Source organism: Drosophila tropicalis, unplaced genomic scaffold (assembly GCF_018151085.1).
Source record: "Drosophila tropicalis isolate 14030-0801.00 unplaced genomic scaffold, ASM1815108v1 contig_992, whole genome shotgun sequence".
NCBI classification, from domain to species: Eukaryota; Metazoa; Arthropoda; class Insecta; order Diptera; family Drosophilidae; genus Drosophila; species Drosophila tropicalis.
The window spans coordinates 122,113-130,435 of record NW_027173496.1 but is presented as its reverse complement, the minus strand read 5'-3'; positions in this window follow the sequence as shown (position 1 = coordinate 130,435).

Here is an 8,323-nt window from a genome sequence, read left to right as displayed (position 1 = left end):
AACGTTCAAGAACTTTCCAGAGCAATGCACACATGTATTCTATCTGCGTATGTATTTGAACGCATACATCTATCTATCTCTTTTTTGTATTTGAATACTGCGCTTGCCCAACTGAATTACTGGCACGCGCATTATGTTAGTCTCTAATAAATTTCTGTGTTGTACGGACGTGTTACTATTCTTTTTGTTCTGCCTGCGTTATTCGGGTTGTGCGTCCCCTCCTCCATCAACAGTACAAGTCAAACGTTTTATTCAGAGAGAGCGGGAAAAAGAAGTGAGTAACAAGATCATTGTAGTTAGATGTGGAACAAAGCTAGAGATAGATAATCATAAAGCTATAAATCGATAAAATGTTATTTGCATATTTAAACTATTTCAACATATGTAAATCGCATATTTCCATAATTTCAACACTTCTTCTCAAATTACATTTTAATACAAATTTCTGTAAGTTTTTAGTAAGTATATCAGCTACATTATCAACTGTTTGAACAAAGTTAATTGATATTATTTTCATTGCAACAATTTCTCTGGTGTGATGTGGCTTACTATCAAATATCAGGGCAACCAAACCCTGTTTCTTCGATTCCCAAATTAAAAATTTGTAATGTTGCCCTAATTGCTCTCTCTCCAGGTGGTAGGTTGACCAATGACCAGGTTTTGTTGGCAATGAGAGCATCATACTCTCGCTTCATAGACTTCTCCCACTTAAACGAATGTTTGCTTTGTAAGGCTTGGTTGACCGTATTGGGGGTTTCGACATCATGATAGGCGACCATATTGTAAAGTATATTGTATTGTTTTTTAGGTCTACATGGCTGTCCGGTGCGAATAAGACTTGGCCTTCCAGGTCCACGACGTTCAGGCTCATTTTCTTCCTCGGAGTCGTTGAATGCTTCGGAGTCGTCGAAACTCACGTACTGCTCGTTTTCGTTGAAAAGTGTCTCATCCATGTCGACTTCTTCTTCTTGAGATGAATGTTGAGTTGCTTGTTCTGGCGTAAAGTCTTCTGTTTCTTCAGTTGCCAAAACTTGTGCTTAATTTGGGAACAAATCATCGTCATGGGTCAAATCATTTTCATTATGATTGTCTATAACAAACGATGTAAAATTGTTAGTACTCGATTCATCTGTATAACCCACATTTTTAGGAACTTCGTCATCAACAAATTTTACGTCACGCCGCTCGATGACTTGCTTCTTATCTCTGTCAAAGAGCCGATAGGCCTTTGCAGTTAGAGAATATCCAACAAAAACATACAGTTTACCCTTAGTCCGAAATTTGTGATGATGCATTTTATCTAGCTCGTAAGCACTAGACCCAAATATACGAAGGTGAGACACCGAAGGCCTGTGTCCACTCCAAATTTCAAGAGGCGTTGTACCTTTTAGCGCCTGCGAAGGAGATCTGTTGTGTAAATATGCGGCAGTCGCTATAGCCTCCGCCCATAAGGATTCTTCCACCTTTGATTGAACCATCATTGATCGTGCCATTTCTACTAGGGTGCGATTCGCTCTTTCTGCCACGCCGTTTTGTTAAGGGGTATACGGTACGGTTTATTTTCGTTTTATGCCGTGAGCTTTTAGAAAAATAACAAATTTTTTATCAACGTACTCTCCGCCATTATCACTACGTATGGCTTTTATCTTTCTTTCTGTCTGACACTCGATTAAGTTTTTGAATATTTGAAATTTTTTTAATGCTTCATTCTTTGATTTCATAAAGTAAACAAAAACACGCTTTGACATATCGTCTATGAACGTAATAAAATACTTTGCTCCGCCAACGGATTGAGTGTTTATTGGGTCACATACATCTGTATGTATTAATTCTATCAATTGCGATGCACAATTTAAACTTTGAGCGAATGGTCGCGAGCATATTTTAGATTGGTTACACGTATTACAGTTAGTATCAGTCGAAAAATGTTTTAAATTAATGCCGGTCACGAGTTGTTTATCTATTATATCGTTCAAATTAAGGTGACCATATCTATAGTGCCACAAAATTTCTTTCTCTTTCATATAAAACAATCTGTTTTTGGTAACGTTATTAAAAAGAAACAAATTGTCTTGCTTTAAAGCTGTAATCATGGTACTACCGTCATTCGATTTTACAACAGCACAATTTTCTTTGAACGTAACTTTGTGACCATAGCTTAGCGATGCACTCACTGAAAAAAAAATTTATTTCAGGTCTGGCACATATAGAACATTTTTTAACGTTATTACACATTTACTTGTATTTATTTGAACTGTTCCTCTTCCAGGGCTTTTAATCTGTAAATCAGCAGCTAAACATATCATAGGTGAGGCGAGGTCTTTTATGCGAATTGCTTCTGCTACTGATTGCTACTGATTAGTTCCATGAATGAATTTATATATTGTGGAATTTCACTGTTTGCTTCCATTTTCAGGTTCAAAAGTTTTTTATAAAGCAACACTTTTTGAATTCGGTCGTGGGCACGTGTACATTGCGTAGTACATCCCATGCTTCATTTGATTTCTTGCAATTTTTAACGTATTTTAATTGAGAAGTAGTCACATATAGAATAATACAAGCTAGCGCTTTTTCATCAGCTATTACCGATTTTGCTGGATCGACGACTTCTATTCCACTCACGAATTTCCACAGTTCTTGGTGAGTTAGTATACTTCGCATTTGTATACTCCACACATCATAATTAGGCTCATTGAGCTTTTCGATTTGAAAACTTTGACCCATCTTTTACAATTTTTAAAATTTCGTATTCTGTTAGACCTGGGCCCGTAACCAATGTTAGGTAGAAAAATGTCTGCATAATGAAATTGTAAAATAAGAATACAATACAAATTAATATGTACAAGTCAAGTCAAGTCAGTTAGATGGATAATCATAAAGCTAAAAATCGATAAAATGTAATTTGCATATTTAAACTATTTTAGCATATGTAAATAGCATATTTCCACAATTTCAACAAGTCTTATATTTGTCAGGGTATTTTATCTGCAGCATTTCGAAAGTGAACCGTTTGGTGTAATGTTTTTCTTTATCTACCATGTTTGCTGCTGTAAAATGGAAGGTGAATGTCCACTGGCCGCACAGTGCCATAAGTGCCGCTTTTTAGTTTTCTGCAGTATTCCCGTTGCATGGTATTTTATAAACTACATTGCTCTTGTCCATTGTATTAATCTTGCTTTTTGTCCTGTTGAATATACTCCGTAACGTGTTGTTGGGTTTTGTGTGTTATCTGTATTTGTTCTGTGTTGTACCGATTCCAGTTTGCTAGTCTTTCCGACAGTTGTGGGACGCATGTGACGGACATAATGCGTTTTGTTATGTGTTCTCTATTTGTTCTCTTATTGTGAGTTATTAGTAACGTCCTTATCCTTTAAAATTTGTCTTATTTCTACCTCTGTTTTTTTTATGAAAAATGGGGTCCGATACGTTGAGCATCCGTTGTATACAACCTCTTGCTGTATTCATTATCATCGACTTCGGATGTTTTGAGTTGAAGTTGATGATTCGTTCTGATGCTGTTGGTTTTTTTACCATTTTAATTTAAGCTCGTTTCCTCGTCTGTATATTGATGAATCTAAATATGTCAATTTGTTATTTTCCAACTCTATTGTGAACTTTATGTTTCTGTCAAATTAATTGAGGTTGCCAAGTGTGTTTTGAGTTCTCGTCTTTCATTATTGCAAAAACGTCATCTATATATTTCGTCAATATTCTAGGTGGTGTTTTAGTGCTGTCTTATTTTTTTTTAGTAGTTCCTCCATGATTATGTCGGCTAATATTGGTAACGCTGGTGATCGTATAGGCATTCCTTTTAGTTGTGTGTATATGTTGTCCTAGTACATATATAAAATATCTGTTCTCTTGAATGCAACAACTTACTATTTTCATGAATGTTTAATTTGAAATGCTAGTGTGTTCTTTTAATTTTATCCATTTGTCTCTAAACGTTTCAAGTGCCAATTTTATTGGAATACTAGGAAAAACTTGTATTTAAATGTTGTCCTTGTATTTAAAATATCTGTACTCTCGAATGCAAAAAAGTACTATTTCCATGAATGTTAATTTTGGAATGCTAGTGTGTCAAGTGACAATTTTATTGGAATACTAGGAAAAACTGAGACTACATCGACGCAAACGCATGTGTCATTAATCCTTGTCTTAAATTCTAAGGCGTTCTTTACGTGGTATGTTGAGTCTGCCGTTATATTTTTTAATATGTTGACTATGTATTTGCATAGTAAGTAGAATGGAGAAACAATTGATGAGCATATTGGTGTGATTGGCGTACTTTCTTTATTAATTTTGGGTAATCCGTAAATTCTTGGTGGAATTTATGTTCTTGTTATTAGCTTATTTCGTTCGGTCCTTGAAATAAGTTCATGATTGTATAGTTTTTCCACAAATTCGTTATTTTTGGTCTGTAATCAAGTTGAGTCCTTCCTTAAAGATCCATATGTACTTAAATTGTTAATCCTCGTTCTCTACTCTCTACTCGATTTCCACTCGCAGTTACCACATAGCTTTCTCTGCTCTTCCTGCCACCTCGTCGATCAGCTGCTCGAGAATATGTCCGGCCTTACAGCGCTACCACGCCATCCCCACATTTATCCAACTAATTGACCTCGAGCCGGCAAAGCATATCATAAATAATTAAAAGTATCTTAAATTGAAACAAGATCGCCTTCTTTATAAATTGATGCATGTTTTCGACGTAGCTTATAATTGTTCTTGTTTTCCTCATGTATATTTATGATTTGTTGCTTACCATGTTTCCGTAAGTCATTTCTTTTGTCTTACTTGTCTTACTTGTACCATTTACTCGGGTCATCAATAGAAAACTTAGATAAAATAAATGTAATAATGGCATTAAATCTCTCTACTTGCCCAGTTGCTCTAGGCAATCCGGTAGTAACAGCGTGATGAAAAATATTTTCTAAACGGCAATACTCTGTAAAGTCTTCAGGTAAGCGCAGATCTTTTAACTGGAGTAAATGCTGAATTAGCGCTCTCACGCTTTTGGTTTTTAGGGGGACAATTATTATTGAAAATGGGTCAGTATAATGTAAGCAAACTGTTAAAAAAAAAAAAAAAAATTCCAACCCAATCCGGCAATCTTTCAAACTCAGCTGCAAAAAGCTGCCAAGCTAATTTGAAAAGTGGTGCACACGACGAAGAAAGCACATAGCACATTGAGGCAATTGGTTTTATCTCAACTTGTTGCAGCTAATTGAGCTAGGCCTGCCGAGCCAACAGAAATCGCAAGAAACGAAGTAAACCTAATTGACATTATACATAATATCATATTTATATACAAAACTGAAATTTTGGTAAAGAAAAAAACACAAGCCCGCCCGCCTTGAAGCCTGTCTCGGAGATGTCAAAAACGCATTAGGGGACAACAAAAAGGTTACCCATATTGACAGATCACGAATAAGGGAGGGGAGGTGAAAAATAAAAAAAGAGAAATTATTATTGATTGGCATTTAGAAATTTAGTTTGATTTGAGTATCAGGTCTGCGATCAATTCAACTTGACACTTACTCTGCTGGGATAACAGTGTTCCGAAGTCAGGTCTAAAATCCGGTTTTAGTCTCCCATTGCAGATTGCAAAATTTCAATGAAAATTACATAACTTTCACTCACAACAATGACGACGATGATGATGCCCCGATGACCGACAGTTGATGACGAAGACGATGAAGACGACTACGTCAATGAATGAGTGCGAAACTAGACCGTGTGCGTAAGCCAAGCGAATGGTATTCGGGGCTATCATCATCAATGATGATGACATGATTGGAGTTAAAGTGGAGTTAAGTCACAGTCCACCGCCACCGCTGCCGCCGCAGCTCTTGAAATGCCTGAAGCCTATGCAGGAGAATTTATGTTGCCACATTTTTTTGTTGTACGTTACACTATGCTAATTGGCGAAACAAGTGAATCATTGTACAAACCAAAAAAAAAAGTAAATAGCTGCCCAAACCTAGCACACTTTCTTTTTTTCCTTTCCCTCCGCAACTCCTCGCTTACATTGCTTTACTTTGTTTTACGCAGCTAAAACAATAACCGAAAAAAAGGCGCGTCACTCATACGCAGCGTGTGACAAGCCGACGCCAGCGGCTTGCACAGCAACAATCAGACAACAATAAGAGAATAACAGGCAGACCAGGCAGGTAAGCGGGCAAGCAACAGCAGCAACAACAATAATAGCAACATTGATGGCAATATTTAGTGTCGCATTTCGTTGTAATATAAACGAAAGTGAGTGAGCGGGGCAGCGGCCGCAGAACAACAACATGTTTCTTTGGTTTTTTTTTTGAATGGGCTTCCTTTAACAAGCTGTAGGAATAATAAAGATACAAATTTTGTTGCTGCCAAAAATAAAAAAATCTAAAATTGTTTCGATTTTATAGATGTTTTTTTTTTTTTTTTTTTCTTTTTACGATCCACAATGTGACAGAGAAGTTCGAAGGCATAAAAACGTTTGATCTGTGATAAGCGAACGTGATGGATGATAGTAATTGAAGACAAATTCCAATCAAACCTGATTTAGCTCATCGCCAGAACAATGCCACTCCAAAAGTAACATAGAAATTAGAATTACACTATATTTTGGAACATGTGTTATCCCACTTTGAAATATATGTAAATAGTGTATGCACATACGAGTTCTTACTACTCAACATAAATATTGAGCGGCAACACTTTGTTAGCCGAATATGCATAGGGCATTGTCTTTCTCACTCAGCGACAGTGTGCCAAGTTATTGCACACATTTCAAGTGCAAACGTAATATGATATGCACTCATTGCATTCATCGCTTAGAGCCGGGTCAGCATGTTTCCCATACTGACCGCTAATATACATGTGGGACTATTAGTGCAATCCCATTTCTGACACCAATTTGTGGGACTGTTAGTGCAATCCCACTTTTTCCTCCCCGAATTTCTAGGCCGTTTTTACTCACAATCAATCAGTTTTATTCAACATTATTTCTTTATACATTTATCACATAACTACACTCTTCTTATTCGAGCAGCCACGAGGAGCACAACCGGTCGACACAACTTGACGCCATAAAACTCTTTTCTCAATTGATATCGATGGTTTGTCATCGATATCGTTGATAAACTTTGAATTATGCACCTCTGAGCTGGTTCAGTACAATCGACCACTTCTCGTCTCTCGACCCATTCCCACATTCGGCCGGACTGACTTATCATTCGTCTCGAATGTTGAATCGTCTGATGAATTCACTTAACCATTCCACGACTTCATATACTCTGCGACAGTTGAGGTTTTCCCAGGACCTTCGTGATCTCCTACCTTTTCTACGTCATAGCGTCCATGAGACTTAACTTTCACCACCCTATATGGTCCAAAATATTTAGCCTTAAGTTTTAATCCTGAACCATATTGCGTTCGCTTAATTGCTATCAAATCATCGATTTTACCTTTTTGCGTTTTTTGTTATAACTTTTACGATTCTCTTCTTGGATTCTCTCAATATTATGCTGAGCTTCCTGACGAACGTTAGTGCGTTCAATTTCTAGCTCTTCTATGGCTTCCTCTTCCAAAAGTTCTTGTAACTCAGGGAAACTATTAGTCCTCATCTCAACCCCCGGTTAATAATTTAAATGGCGACACTTTTGTGCTTCTAGGAGGGGTACTATTGATTGCCTGCTGCACTCTTTCAACGTACCTATACCACATAGTCGGTTTTTCATAACAAAGTTTTGTTAGCATAGGAATAATTATCTTATGGATACGTTCAACTTGACCATTTCCCCTAGGTACTCCGGTAGCTATCATTAAATGCTGAATGTTTTGCTCTTTACGATAATCTCCGAACTGATGAGAAACAAATGCTGCACCTCTATCTGATATAATACGCCCTGGATTTCCAAAAACTGATGCTTGACGCCTGAGTCTATCTACTACCGCTTCTGATGCCGTATTTTTTGTTGGTTAGAGCCACACAAATTTCGAAAACGCGTCGACAACTACAAATAGATAGTTATAGCTCTTCGCTGTCGGATCCATAGGTCCTACATGATCAACATGATAAGTCCCTAAAGGTTTAACTTCTTTATTTATTGGAGCTAAGAAACCTTCTTTCTTGCCTGCTTTACCTTCCGAAACAATGCATTCGATACAATTTTTTACAATCTCAGAGGCCTTTTGGAACAACTTCGGTATGTAAAACTTTCTCTCCACTTCCTCTTGAGTTCTTTTGGCCGAAAAATGACCCTTTCTTTGTGCAATCTTAATTTATTCCTCTTCCATAAGTGATGGGACTACAATTAAATCCTTAATGGGATCC